The following is a 15,491-nucleotide window of genomic DNA, read 5'->3' as shown; positions in this document are numbered from 1 at the left end:
TCTTATGGTATTAAGATAAAAAAAAATCCTCTTATATTTCATTTAAGATGTTAGCTCCAAAATGACTAAATATTTACTGAAAAAGGAGAGCTTTCTGTCCATTGATGTGATTGTCTGGACATTAGCTTATAGTTATTGGTTTAATTTGCTCCACTCCTCTCCCCTCAACAGTGATTTTCTTTTTTTTTTTTTTTTAAATTCTTTATTTATTTATGATAGTCACACAGAGAGAGAGAGAGAGAGGCAGAGACATAGGCAGAGGGAGAAGCAGGCTCCATGCACTGGGAGCCCGACGTGGGATTCGATCCCGGGTCTCCAGGATCGCGCCCTGGGCCAAAGGCAGGCACCAAACCACTGCGCCACCCAGGGATCCCAACAGTGATTTTCTAAAACAAAGTAAAACCAAACCAAACCAAATCCAACCAAAGAAAGACCAAGTAAGTTCTGCAACACCAAGCAGCTAACGTTTGGGCATCTCCACTATTTGCACAAACAAAACCAAGCATTTCACTAATATCATCTGATATTCATGAACCCTAGGGGTTATTATTATCCCCATTTTACAGATACAGAATCTGAGGCCTAGAGAAAATGATTTTATCAAAACCACAGAGAAAGTTGGAGGTGGGATGGAGGGCCAGGTCTATCAGACTTCAAAACCTGTTCTACAAGCCACTTTCTCTTTTTCTTCAAGGACTGTGATTTGCCCAGCACGGGGCCTGACACGTTAGGCCTAGAGTGACTATGTTTGGACTGATTTGATCCAGCTTGACACATATATTCAGTTATAAAATAGTGGAAGGTAAGAGGGTGCTCTCCATTTCTCTAGATACTTTTTTTTTTTGTTATTAAGGTTTTAATTTTAATTCCGGTATAGTTAATATACAGTGTTAAATTAGTTTCAGGTATACAATACAGTAATTCAACACTTCTGTACCTTAGTCCATGCTCATCATGATATGTGTATGTACTCTTTAATCCCCCTCATCTCTAGGTTCCTTAAATTATATTTGGGATTCTTTTGGAGAAGTCGGAACGCCAGGAACCCAATATAAAACTCAAGAACCTTATAGATGTGGTATAGACAGCTCTCTTACTTGGGAACTTAGTTTTCATGGCCCACATGACAAGCTGGCAAATGGGAGAAGTGAGGGACATTTTGCTGAAGGAGTCGAATGAGGTGAGTAAAAGGGAAAGGAAATGGATAAATTTGTTGTTGCCTCAGAGGTTAATGGAAAATATCCATGCTTTGCTGAGCATAACTCACTGCATAAAAGATGTAGCAAAGTTGCTTAACAAGGTCACTCAGCTCTGGGGAGATTTTTGATCTATGTTCAGTCAAATCCTTTCACCTGCAGTGGCCGGTCAAACTTTGCAAGTGGAGTCAACCAAATTAGTCACCCGAAATTCAAGCGCCTGGATTGCACTTTCTTAGGATTTAATTCCTTGTCACTGTCGCCACCTGGGAATGACACCTCCTAATTGAGTGTATTCAGTGATGCCCAGAGGCTTCTCTGCTATAAGCCCCAGAGGACACCTATTTATCTTATTTAGATTCAGGCTATTTGCTGACGAAAGGCATTTGTGTCAGCAGAAGGAGCCAGCTTTGGAAAATAAGGAAGATTCCAACAGTGTAGTGATCAGTTATCACTGCATCACTTTCTAGATAAACAAAAAAGAAATAAAATTGTTTAAAATGTTGAAAGAATAAACATCGGGTTAAATATTAAAACCAGCATTTTTTGGTCTCAGCTGCCATCATGAAGCATAGTGCCTTGGCCCAATTCCAAGCCACTCAGTATAATGTTTCTATCCAGAGCCCACAGTAATGAGAGGAGATGTCAAAACCACCTATTCATGGTGATGCTGCATTACTCGAGGTCAGTCTCCTGGAAATCCTTGAACCTTACTATTTGAATTTTATCATAATGAGCTGTGATGACATGCCTTGATGGATTCTGTTTCTGAGAATATTACAACACGTTGACTGCTTACTATGATGTTCTAGCAAAAGACTTGTTTTCGTAGGATTAGATCTATTGACTTCTTGTGCAGTGACTGAGCTCTTCAACAATTGTCACCACCATCTTGGCTGAAGTATTGGGTTTAATTAGATGCCTCTCACCTGAACTATGGCGGCTACTTTGGTCTTCCCCGCTCTTGTTACTTCCCACACCAATTATTCCTATGCCTGCCTATTGCTGAGATATGAATCATAACTTTGTCTGTGACACTTTTTCTGCACATGCAATTTTTATGTCTCCGTATTGCCTACAAATGAAATCTAAAAATCTTAACCCAACACAGTCTTCCAAGTATTTGTCCCACATTTAACGGTCCTGCATTGAAATCTAGCAGTGCCCTCTGTATGCAACAGATATTCTTCTCCCATATTTTTGCTCATGTTTCCATTGTCTCCTGAAATTCTCACCTGCCCTGTCTTATGGACATATTTTCCCTCTGAAAGCCTATCTTCTTCCTTGAAGTTCTCTGTTGCTCTCAACAAGGTATATTTTCTTTCCTTTGAACCTTTGTGGTATTTAGCATCTCTCAATGGTAATTATCTTTACTCTTCATTTTCATTCTTTATTTTGTCTCTATGGTCATTTATAAATGTGTATCCTCTAACCAGGTTGTAAGTAATACGAGGTTTATGTCTTATCTTTGTTTTACATACAGGAGGATCTTAGTTAAAATTTATTGATATGAATTGAGCTCTTGCTATTAAGGCCAATTTAATTTCTTCCAAGCTTCCACTTGTTTCTTTTCCATCAAGAGAATAGTATCATTGGTGATACTCTAGCACCTGTAAGTTCATTTAACAGTATTTGAAATACTAATGTCTGTTGGATGTGATCCATCTCTAATGTGGAAAGCAAGTGGGTTAAAGCTCATAGGAAGAGGTTACATTTTTGTCTGAATTTCCTCCTACTTTGAGTTCTGTCATCACAGGAATTAGCCTCCTGTGGCATTTAATTACTTACAATGCTCCAAACTACTTGTCATTCCACAAAATTGGTTAAACATTGTGTTTTGTTAAAGATGATAAGTAAAGCTCATTTTCCTGTAATTCTACATATATTTACTCTGGCAGGAACTTGAAGGTGGAGATTGTACCCAGTAGCCTTTTTACACTTAACTGTTGTTGTTGTTGTTGTTGTCATTTTTTTGTTTTAGTTCTCAACGTCTCCTCTGGCATTTCAAGTACTCCAGAGACGAAAGTGATGGGTATGTGTTTCAACAGTTTGAAACTATACTGAGACTCCACTCAAGAATAGTAGCATTTCAAACTGAATTGAAGTGAAAGTTCATCTTACAGGCTATCATGCTTCATGAGGGACGCACAGGACAAGAATTTGCTAAAGGGTCAGTGGGCCATTCAATGATATCTAGTTCTCTCCGGTTCACATACATGCCTGAAGACTTAAAAGCCAGCTCAGAACTCCAATGACGTTTCAGGCAGAAACATAAATTGGAATTAAAGTCTAAGTTTAATTAAAGTTAAGTTAAAACTATTGTTCAAAATATTATTTTGGCAGCTTATACACCATAATTTAAGCTTTCTGTGTAAACTCTTCAAGATCTGATATGTGTGTATAATTATACCCAATCATTAACTTCCTTAATGCCTCTGTAATGGCACCTATTGTACTTTTGTTGTCTAGGGCCTTTTAGGACAATCTAGAACAGTTAAATAATTTCAAGATAAAACAGAAAAAAAAAATCCCTCTCCATTTTTAGGCATGGACTAGATACCATTTTTTTGGCCTAACTAAACTCTGAACTGCAATGACAGTGACTCTATTTATATATATCATAGTTACCATCAAGAAAAAGGTGTTTAGGGGCACCTAGGTGGCTCAATGGGTTAAGCATTTGTGTGGTTAAGCGTCTAGTTTTGGCTCAGGTCATGATCTCAGGGTCCTGGGATCTAGCCCTGCATTAGGCTCCCTGTTCAGTGGGGAGCCTGCTTCTCCCTCTCCCTCTGCCTCCTCCCCCTTGCTCATGCTCTGTTTCTCTCAAATAAATAAATAAAATATTTTTATTTTTTAAAGAAAAAGGTAAGGTGTTTATATCTATTCCTGCTGGTGTTAGAACTTGTATACTTGCCAGCCTATACAGCTTTGAGATGTTGTTATAATGGGCTTTTTATAAGCATGATGATACATCTAACTTCCAGTTTCTGTTGTTACTTTCCTCTTTATTGGAATATAGCAGCAAAATTAATGACCTTTAAAATAAATATGCACTAATTTTAGAATAATATGCCTTAAGTTGCTCTAGAAATAGCGGTACTGCAGAGGCACAGTCTGGTGAGCAAACTTAGCTAGTAATCATCCCAGCATGATGCCAGGTACTTTTCAGTTGATATCAGTCATTCTCAGCCACGTAGTGCTATGGGGCGCAGAGGCTTTGGGATTATGCTCAGTGACATTGTTTTGTGATTGTTAGCATTAGAAGGTGGCTCCTGGATGAAGGAGCAATGGAGATTATTCTGGAGCCTACGTTTGAAAAAGGCAGCAGATCACCAACACTGGCAATGTGTTGTATCTTAGAGAAATCTTAGCAGACAAACACTTGACAGGACCACAAAATTAAAAAGACTGCCAAGTCTGGGACGTTTTTGAATATATTAACTTTTTATGCAGTAAAGACAGAATGGCCCAACTGATAATTGTACATGAATTCTGGCTGCTATTCCAGTGCACATTTTCATAACTTATATTTAAACTTTTTAAGTTGAGGTATAATTGACATACAATAATTATGTTAGTTTCAGGTGTACAATGGTTTGATATTGTGTATATCAAAATAATCACCACATAAGTCCAGTCTAGTCTATGTCACTACATAGTCCCCAATTTTTTTTCTTGTGATGAAGATTTTTAAGATGCCCTTCTCACAATTCTAAAGACGTAATACATTATTAACTATAGTCACCATGCTGTATATTGCATCCACTTGACTTATTTTATTTTATTATTATTTTTTAAAGATTTTATTTATTTATTTAAGAGAGAGAGAGAGAGAGAATGAGAGAATGTGGCAGGTAGAGGGAGGGGGAGAAGCAGAACTCCCACCAAGCGAGGAGCCCACTGCAGAGCTTGATCCCAGGATCCCGGGATCATGACCTGAGCTGAAGGCAGATGCCTGACTGACTGAGCCACCTAGGTGCTCTGACTTATTTTATACTTGGAAATTTATACTTTGTGACCTCCTTTGCCTCTATAGCCCACTCCCTGCCCCCTGCCTTTGGCAACCACCAATCTGTTCTCTGTATCTATGAGCTTGTGTTTTTTGTCTTTTGGGTTTTACGGTATTACTTTTTCTGTGTCTGATTTATTTCACTTGGTATAATGCCCCTGAGGTCCATCTATGTTGCCACAAATGGCAAGATTTCATTCTTTTTTTATGGCTGAATAATATTTCATTGTGTATTTTCTCTTTCTGTTCATCTATGGATGAGCAGATAGGTTGTTTCCATATCTTGGCTGTTGTAAATAACCAATATGCGATAAACCCCTATGCAATAACCATAGGGGTACTTATATATTTTTTTCAAATTCGTATTTTGTTTCTTTGGATAAATGCCAAAAAGTGGAATTGCTGCATTATATGGTAGCTCTATTTTAAATTTTTTTGAGGAACCTCCATAATATTTTCTATGCTGGCTGCACCCATTTAAATTCCCACAAATAGTGCACAAGTATTCCCTTTGCTCTACAACCTCACTCACTAACACTTGTTATTTCTTGTCTTTCTGATGTAGCCATTCTAACAGGTGTCAGGTGGTATCTCATTGTGGTTTTGATTTGCATATCCCTGGTGACTAGTGATGTTGAGCATCTTTCCATGTACCTGTTGGATAAATATTTTTTGAATATTTGTTTAAAATCAGCTATTATCTCGATTTTATAAAATGGTAAAAATATATAACTGACAATGTTTTAAAGTATTGGAAACTATCTCAATGTTTTTTCTTTTTAAAAAAGATTTTATTTATTTGAGAGAGAGAGTGCGAGTGAGGAGGGGTGGTGGGTAGAGGAAGAGGGAGAAGTAGACTCCCCACTGGGCAGGGTACCCTACTTGGGGCTGGATCCTAGAACCCCGAGATCATGACCTGAGCCAGGGAAGACACTTAACTGACTGAGCCACCCCAGGGTCCCCTCATTTTTTATTTTCTTATGAGAAAACTAATACTTCTTTAAACATTTTAAAAGTAACTTGATTTTTTTGTGTGTGTGACCCAAACCAACCTGTTAGTAGAAAAAGCTATTTTTGGAGCCAAGCATATTGCAGTATGAAGGGTGGGTGAAAACTGTTTACTTTGTTATTTTTAATTCATAGGATTCATAGGCATTTCATATAGACCACCCCTGGGTCAGTTCTATGTTTATAAATTTGTGTCTATCCATATTTTGGTCAGAGTGCTGGCAGGAAGCAAGTGACCTTTGAGGTATGTTTGATGAAGGGGCTGTTTTAAAGTTGCGGGTAGCTCGGACTCCTGGATGGCTCAGTTGGTTAAGTGACCTGCTCAGGTCATTGTCTCAGGTTGTGTGATCAAGCCCCAGGTTGCTTGCTCAGCAAGAAGTCTGCTTGTCCCTCTCCCTCCTCCTCCCCCTCCCCCTCTGTCCCTCTAGTACAAGTGCCTGCTCTCTCTTTCAGTCTTAAATAAATAAATAAATAAATAAATAAATAAATAAATAAATAATTTTTTTTTTTAAAGGTTGTGGGTAGCTTAAGCTAACCAATAGGGAATGCTAATAGCAATTATGGGAAATCATTACCATCTTTGGCCTGATGGAACAATGAAGGCATTTTTACTGGAACCATGGGAAAGGTGTGGCTGCAAGAAAGGGACACTCAACAAAACAGGTATGTAGCTACTGTCTCCCTGCTGGCACGGAGGGAGCTGGGGAATCACTACATTCTTTTTCAGATAGCATTCCAGCACCCTGCTGTTCTCCGCTGGCCACACCCAACCAGAAGCCAGGGGCAAGGTAATTGGTTGATCTGATCCTCAGGGGCTAGCCCCTGGGTCATAGAACAGGAGGGCAGTAGTGGATCTGGACAGTGTGGATCTGGAAGGTCAAATGGAAATGCTAGCATACCTATTATATCGTCAGATCTTTTAAATAATGACAGTGAACATGTTCATTCACATGTGTTGGTAGAAAATCTTACTGGCAAAATATCTCAAAACCTTAAAAAAATTCTAATTTTAAAATGTATTGTAAGCAAATTTTATAAATATGCACAATGACCAAGCTTACGAGAATGTTATTCAAAATAGTGCTTAAAATAGTATAGAATTGGAAATAGTTCTAAATGCCTTAAAGCAAGAAATTGATGAAGTAAGCTGTTTATTTAAATTTTTTTTTTTTTTTTTTTTAGTTTTAGTTTAAATTCTCATTAGCGAACATACCATGTAATATTAGTTTCAGGTGTACAATATAATGATTTAACATTTCCATACAACACCCAGTACACATCACAAGTCGTAAGTTGCTGTTAATTGATACAGAGAAGTAATATTAAATCATGTAAAATGATACAGAAGCATATCTTATGATGTGAAACTCCATCTCATAATTTTTTTTTAAGATTTATTTCAGAGAAAGAGAGTGTGGGTGAGTGGAGGAGGAGCAGAAGGAGAGGGAGAAGGGAAGCAGACTCCCCACTGAACATGGATCCAGATATGGGGCTCAATCTCACAACCCTGAAATCATGATGAGCCAAAACCAAGAGTTAGAGGCTTAACTAACTGAGCCACCCAGGCACCCCCCATTTCATAACTTCTTATAAAATAGTCTTAGGGTATGACCTTATTTTTGTATGTAAAGAAACAAAAGATTAGAACGGAGGTCATCAAAAAACAGTAGCTTTTCTGGTATATTATAGATGATTTTTTTAAATACATGTATTGGTTTGTCCGTAATTTCAGTATGTTTTTCATGGTGAATATACATAGTGACTTGGTAATTCAAATAATATTTTCAGTTAGGTCAAATAAAAACTATGCTGAAAGGGGAGCCCTTGAAGGCCTTGCATAAGGAACAAGGCAATTTTGCTTCAGTTAGGAAGCATAAGGTCCATGAAAGTCCCTGTTGGGATTGTAGAAATCCCAAACTGAATCAGGAGTCAGGCCGACGGAGGGGCACCTGAGTGGTTCAGGCAGCTAAGCGTCTGCCTTTGGCTCAGGTCGTGATCCTGGGGTCCTGGGCTGGAGCCCTGGGTCTCTGGCTCCCTGCTCAATGGGGAGCCTGCTTCCCTCTCTTCCCTCTGCTCCCACCCCCACTCATGCACACTCATCTTTCAAATAAATAAATAGAAATCTTTAAAAAAGAAACAGGAGTCCAACAGATGGAGTTCAAAACATTCATGTTACCACTGATGAAACTTTTAGACCAGAGCTTAGGTAGACAGAAGCAATAGGTCGCCAAGTTCTATTCTCAGACTAAGACAGCTAGCTCTTTCCGTTAGAGCTGGCTCCTTACCCTCTCGTCTGTGCGCTCCGGGGCCCTGTCCCTGGGTGGTGTAGACAAGCAGAGCAGTGTGCTCCGGCGGGAAGGCCAGTCACAGAAATAGCTGTGTAGGCCCAGTTCTTTGTCTAAACTCAGTAGTCTGAAAAGTCAGTTCTTCTCTCAGGATGGAGAAAATAATGAAAGAACTGCATGGGAAAAAACCCACCAAATACTTCACTCTTACATTAAAAAAAAATCAATATATGGGTGCTCATAAGCTCCTGTTATCATTTCTTTGATACCGAGCTAATAGGAATTATATTCAAATTGATACAACAGACATTATGTCACCTGCTATCAGCTACGTCATTGACAGCTGCTAGGGATGTACATATGAATAAGACCTGGCCCCTGAAGAGCTCACACCCTAGAGGAAGTAATAGGATCACACCCCGCAAAACTAACCCGCAGCCCTCTCTGTATGTTCAACTGCCTCGCTCACCTGTTTATACTTTAGGCTCTCAAAGTCAGCATGTCCACAACAAAATTCATTATCCTTCCTTGTGAAATTGTACCTGTTCTTGGTTTCCCTTTTTTGGTGAGGGGAACGGTCAACCCAGTGGCTCATGCTGAAACCTGGAAGTCCTCTTCAGCAACTCTTCTCCTTTAATCCCACATCCAACAGAGGATCAAGTCTGGTCAAATCTATCCCTAATTATCACTTGATTTCGTAATCCCTTTTCCATTTAAATGGTCTCTTTCATCTGGGTGATGCCAGATGCTGCCTAATGGATCTTCCTGCCCACAAATTCCTATCCTAAAATGCTGCCTCATGTTGGCACTAGAGTGACTTGTATTATATGCATAATTATGTTCTTTCCTTATATAAAAAGTATTGGATGACTCCAAGGTTAGACTACAGCCCTGTGGGCAAAGATTCCTCTTATCTTCTCTCTCTAGTTTTTGCACCTCATTTCTCAGCACATGCTTTTTGTTGTTTATTTTTATTTTGGTGTTCCCAGCATAACAAAATATATGTGGTCTCCTTGTGTGGCATTCTCTTACTTGTCTGGTCCTTGAACCTATTGTAATTTTTGTTTGGGATACTCTCTCCCACTCTGACAAACTCCAAATTGTTCTAAAAATGCTATTAAAGCAGCACTCCAGTGGTTGAGTTGAATTGCCATCTTCCAAAAGCTATATCTAAGACCTAACCCATAGGTATCTATGAATGTGACCTTATTTAGAGAAATTACACTTTTACAGATGTGATTAAGGCAAAGATCTCAAGGTGAGATCATCCCCAATTAGGATGGGCCACAAATCCAATGGCCAGTGTCCTTATAAGAGACGAAAAGAGAGAAGACACAGAGACATGCAGAAGGCCACATGGGTGAGGAGGCAGAGATCAGCATTGTGCTTCCACAAGCCCAGGAACAGCTGGCATCACCAAATCGGGAAGGGAAAGGAAAGATCATCCCCTGGAGGATGGCCATGCCAACAGCACATTGATTTTGGACTTGTAGCCTCCAGAACTTCGAGAAAACGGATTTCTGTTGTTTTAATCCATCCATTTTGTGGTCCTTCGTTATAGCAGCCCTAGGAAACTAATGAAACCCCTTCCATGGTAAGCCTGTCTTGGGGAAGCAGTATCAAGTTTACGGCTGTACATGCGGATTTTGGTCTCAGGCAGACCTGTATAGTGAACTCACCTTAGTAAAGAATAATTGTAATTTGGGGCTAGATTTCTGATTTCTCTGAGCCCCAGTTTTTTCATCTGTAAAAGGAGTCATAATATTGACCCTATGGGATTGAGGGGTAAATCATGGGAATCCCTGGATGATGTATAAGACAATAAAGACAACCGATGGTATTATTATTCTTCTAAAACCCTTACCCCCTGTCAAAATTAAGTACCTCCTTTTTCTGTGTTCCCTTAAGCAACTTTTACAAACTCCCATTATGGTGCTCATTACTTTGTAATCCCTTTATTTTTATATAAAATATGTTTACAAATATTTTCCCCCAGCTGCCTATCACACTCATTAAAGGCACAACCATATCTTATTCACTCTCATCTGCCCAGTATGTCAAACAGAGCCAAGCATGTGGTAGGCAGGGACAGTTGAATCGAGGGACTGTGGTACCGTGGTGCTTTCCAGGACGGGGCCTGGCGCTACACTACAGAAGTGGATGTTATTCTGTGGTGCTCTGCAGGACTCAAAGATCTATAGGACTTATGGGAAAACTCTTGCAATTTATGCAGAGACAGCAATTGACCCATATAAACCCATTTATTATTGAACTGCTTTATTGTTTTTTTTTTAAGATTTTTATTTATTTACTCATGGGAGACACAGAGAGAGGGGCAGAGACATAGGCAGAAGGGGAAGCAGGCTTTCTGCAGGGAGACTGATACGGGGTCTGATCCCAGGACCCGCATCACAACCTGGGCCAAAGGCAGATGCTCAACCACTGAGGCACCCAGGTGCCCCTGAACTATTTTATTTTCAATTTTAAAATCACAGAATCATAAACTAATGCAGGCCTATATCTTCATGACATTGCGCAATAATTTCTTCCTCTAAGTCTATGCTGAGACTCCTCCCCTCCCCCCTTCCTGGGCCACGTTAATACTTTCATTTTCTGTTTTATACATTTCTACTGTTGCACTTTCAGAACAGAATAGTTCACATTTATTTACCTAATTGTCTAGGCTATACAGTGTTTGAGGACAAGCTCCACGTATTATGTCTTTATCTTTAGTGCCTAGCCAGGTGCTTAAGTGTGTAATAGGCAATAATGTGTATTTCTTGAATGAACAAATGAATGAATAGAATCCTATTGTTTACAGGTGATAAGAGGCAAGATCAGAGATATTTAAATTGCTCCCAGTTACCTATTTGAAAATATGAGATCAAAACACAGAACTATCAGGACCACGTTTTATACTTTTGCCCCACTACACTGAAAGGCAGATACTATTTGGGGAAATACTGAGTCCTATCCAGTATGGATTCTAATTCTCACATGGAGTCGTAGACTTTGCCTACAAGTTAATCATTCACCGCTTCCTATTTTCCAGCCCATTGAAACTTGGAACACAGAAGAATTGCGAAGCCTGGATGGCTTGTCATGGACGAGGCTGGTCTCTTCCCAGGAGGCTGCTTTCCCATTTGAATCATAATTCATATGCTGTGCTTTTTAAATTTAGGCTTCATGGAATGTCAAACGTTTTTTATCATGGGTTGCATAATGCAGCCCATTTATGGAATGGCCGTGGGTATAATAATCTTTTCCATAAGGCTAGTCCCACAGAGGGGAGGGTTCCATCATGACACGGTGATGAAAGCTAATTACGTGTCTCCATCCGTAATCCTTCTTCCGTCAGGCCAAAGAATGACTATCAGGAGATTGCCAGCTGGACCACGCTCCTCTCTCGCTCACACTCTGTCAAGGACTTTATTTACCACGGAGACGGAAAGTCTCTTTCCTCCTGCCTTAGGGCTTCTCCGTATAATTTTGACAGCCTTTACTTTATCAAAGAAATTGCGTCAATTTAAAAACTGTAGCCTCCCCCTCACTATGGGCGAATATCAAATTTTAGATACAGAAGGAACTATTTAATGCCGATTCAAAAGAGAATTTAAGGCCAAATTAGAAAAGATTTATCCTCTTGAAAGGCCATTAGTGTCATAATGATCCCTGTGGCATCCATCCCTTCAACAAGATTTCTTCAAGTTTGAGTTTTCTCCAGCCTCCCCTATTGTTGGATGCTCTAAGAGGGAATACATGGCCCGGGCGTGTCAGGGTACGTATATCCTCACCAAAGGGGGGCCACGTTGAAGATCCCAACCTGTATAGCTGTAGGGAAGGATTCCTGATCGATGAGGTAGTTGGTAGAGAGACGTAGAGGCCAGCATCTCCGAGGCTGATACATCTCATCAAGTGGCAGAGCCAGGGCCACTAAGGACTTCGTGGGTCTTTTCCAAACAGCAGCAGACACGTCCTTACAGATCAGGGCGTACCCTGACTTGGTGTGTGGTTTTTCTCCTGCTTTTCTAGGCATAAAGCAAGGGTGCCATGGCTTAGCTGCGCACTGGAAACTTGCACATTGTTAATATCTGGGAGCTCTTTAAGGAAATCTAACGATTGGGCCCCATCCTGGTCCAATTAAATCACAATGTCCCGGGATGAGAGCCAGGCATGGGTACTTTAAAAGAGTTTCCTAGAGCATTCTTTTGGGCTTTAAAGCCATATCCAATCTTCAGTTTTAACTTGTGGTCACTTAGGGGTCTGACATAGTCCTCAGAAATGTATTTGAAACGTCACAGCACGACCTTCCACTGTGCACAGGCTACCAGATTGGTTATAAACTGTGTTCTCTTGCCTCGGTTACCCTTCGTGCTCACCACCACAAACTCCCTCCCCAAGGCACAGTTTCCAAACAAGTACGAAATGCCAAATTTAACTGAAAGGTCAAATCAGAGTAAGACCAGGGTGAACAGATGCTACGCCCCGAAGAGTTCTCGCTTGAAATGCCTAAACAAACACGACCAGGGGCAGGTAAGTGGCACCGGGGAAATGTTCTAGGGACACAAAGTCTTTGCTCCATTCCATCTGCTCTTACTTCCATTTAGTCCGGCCGTCGGAGGTACCCTTGTGTGCCTCTCGCACTGCTCCCTGACCGTAATCGGTTGCATCTTCCCCAGAGTTGGACTCAAGGTGAAGTCATCAGGAAAGACCTTATATATCCAGTTAAGAACCAGTTGAGATGGAAAGAAAGTGCCTTATGTGATCAAATCAAGCCTTTTCTCCCAGCGATCCACCTGAACACCTGGCTGACAAGCGCTCCGAGAGAGTTGGCTCCTGAGGCCAGGCCCCGGGTCTGGGGCCTCCACCATCTGCTGACCTGAGAGGAGAAGTGTTAGGGTTGCTCCTTCCTAAGTAGGATTCACTACTTGTGCTGACAGACTGCAGCTGTGGTGAAACCTCTATTTGTTCCAGTAGGTTCTTTCGTTCCCTACCGGACCGTCTTGTAAATTGGCAGTTATAAGTCATGACAAAGAGACCCTCTCGAGGTTGGCAGGTGTGATGAGTAAGTAACATGCCGACGTATCACCTGCAGTGCCACGACCTCTCAGCTGTCCCGCTGAGATAGGAGAAACCTCTCCACCTTTATCAGCTCTCGCCAGTAAGTATGAAATCTCAGTTTCTCTTCACCACGAGCCTTGGACCTTAGTTGGATTTAATCTTGTAGCAGCCTCTAGTTTTCCTGCTCTTTGAAAAGTCGAATCTATGTAAAAGGAAATGGAAGTAAGCTGGCATCGCTATCGGGCTCACTCCAAGTAAATTCACTGGCTGATGAAAAACACCATCCCCTAGAGTGGAAAGAGCCACTGAGGAGCAATCCCTCGACGGATTAGCAGTTTAGGGCTAGATTGGATTATGGCCATCAGATTTAACAACTAGAGTTTAAGGGGCGCCTGGGTGGCTCAGTCGGTCAAGCACCTGCCTTTGGCTCCGGTCATGATCCCAGGGTCCTGGGGTTGAGCCCCTAGTCAGGCTCCCTGCTCAGTGGTGGTCTGCTTATCTCTCTCCCTCCCCCTCATTTTGTGCTCTCTCTTACCCGCTCTCTCAAATAAATAAATAAAACATTTTTAAAAAAGAAAAATCAGTTATAGAGTCATTATGTTTTATTTTGTTTATTTATTCATGAGAGACACAGAGAGAGAGGCAGAGACACAGAAGGAGAAGCAGGCTCCATGCAGGGAGCCCTACATGGGACTCGATCCCGGGACTCCAGGATCATGCCCTGGGCCAAAGGCAGGCGCCAAACCATTGAGCCACCCAGGGATCCCCATAGAGTCATTATGTTTTTAAAATTGGGTCCACTTCATCAGATTGTCCTCTATTTAGGTTTAGAAGACTCATATTTATTTGTATTTATTTTATTTTGTTCTATTTTGTATGTGGCATCAAAGGTAAATAGTATGATTTCACCCCATCTTTCACATAGTCCATTTCCTGCATGTCAAACACTAGTAACTGAGTTTCTATAAAAAAATAAACTTACATTGATGAGGCCTTTGTTTGGGAGTATCATAATTCAAACCTCCCCCGTTTTTTGGAGTGGCTACTGATCCTGATGGGTTTTTTGTTTGTTTTGAGTTACCATTATGGCCATATTTCTGAAACTAAATTCAATAATAAATTCTCTCTACTAATCTCCCAGAGAAGTTAATTTAGTTTTCATGCACTTAGATTATAATAGCTTTTAAAAGAAATATGGATTATAAGGTGACATTCAAAATTCTTGACCTATTATTAAAAAGAGCTATAATATATTACTACATTTATAATATTATCAGAAACTCTTAATCCACTGATTATTCACTTGCTAGACAGTGAATGAGTCACAATTCTTTAGAAACATTGTGATTTATCATCTTAATAGGAACTTGAATATTTTAGAAATGAGACAGGGTATAACCTCAGGACTCTTTTCTGCTATTGCCAGAATGGTTATTCACCTGGGAAGTTTATATAACTGTTAGCAGGATATGCTCAGTGAATGGTGTCTGTGCTGCACAGCCTGGAATTGCTTTTCTATTTTTCTTATAAATCCCTCTAGTCATTAGGCCACCATGGAATAATGGCCAATGACTCATTGCTTTTAAAATGGAAAGGACCCAAATTCATCTCAGCCTTCTGCCTTTCTCCTTATTTTGTAAATATATATAACTTGATATCTCTGGTTATTGTTTTGTATTTGTATATTTTTTAAAAAGACTCATTTATGAGAAAGAGAGAGAGAGAGGAAGAAGTGTGTGCAGGTAGGGAGAGGGGCAGAGAGAGAGGGAGAGAGAGAGAATCCCTAAGCAGACTCCTGCTGAGCGCGGAGCTGGAAGCGGGTCTCAATCCCAGGACCCCGAGATTACCACCTGTGCCAAAAGCCAGAGCTGGATGGTCAACCAACTGAACCACCCAGATGCTCCCCCCCCATTATTGAATTTTTTAAAATAA

At 40.5% G+C, this 15,491-nt stretch overlaps 1 long non-coding RNA gene across 2 annotated transcripts in view; it reads left to right on the top strand.

The window, feature by feature from the left end:
• Window positions 1–10,431, top strand: part of LOC119874590 — a 31,791-nt gene extending 21,360 nt beyond the window's left edge. Inside the window, exons 2-7 of one of the 2 annotated variants that reach the window (XR_005370028.1) lie at window positions 695–802; window positions 995–1,180; window positions 1,753–1,880; window positions 3,178–3,228; window positions 6,728–6,876; window positions 9,732–10,431. This is a non-coding gene — a long non-coding RNA (uncharacterized LOC119874590). The remainder of the gene's footprint in view (window positions 1–694; window positions 803–994; window positions 1,181–1,752; window positions 1,881–3,177; window positions 3,229–6,727; window positions 6,877–9,731) is intronic. The other variant, XR_005370029.1, reaches the window with a different exon arrangement.
• The last annotated feature ends 5,060 nt before the right edge of the window (window positions 10,432–15,491 follow it).

The sequence above is a fragment of the Canis lupus genome, chromosome 15 (genome assembly GCF_011100685.1).
Source record: "Canis lupus familiaris isolate Mischka breed German Shepherd chromosome 15, alternate assembly UU_Cfam_GSD_1.0, whole genome shotgun sequence".
Taxonomy (NCBI): Eukaryota; Metazoa; Chordata; class Mammalia; order Carnivora; family Canidae; genus Canis; species Canis lupus.
The sequence above is the reverse complement of the archived record's forward strand: the minus strand, read 5'-3'. Positions and strand labels throughout refer to the sequence as shown.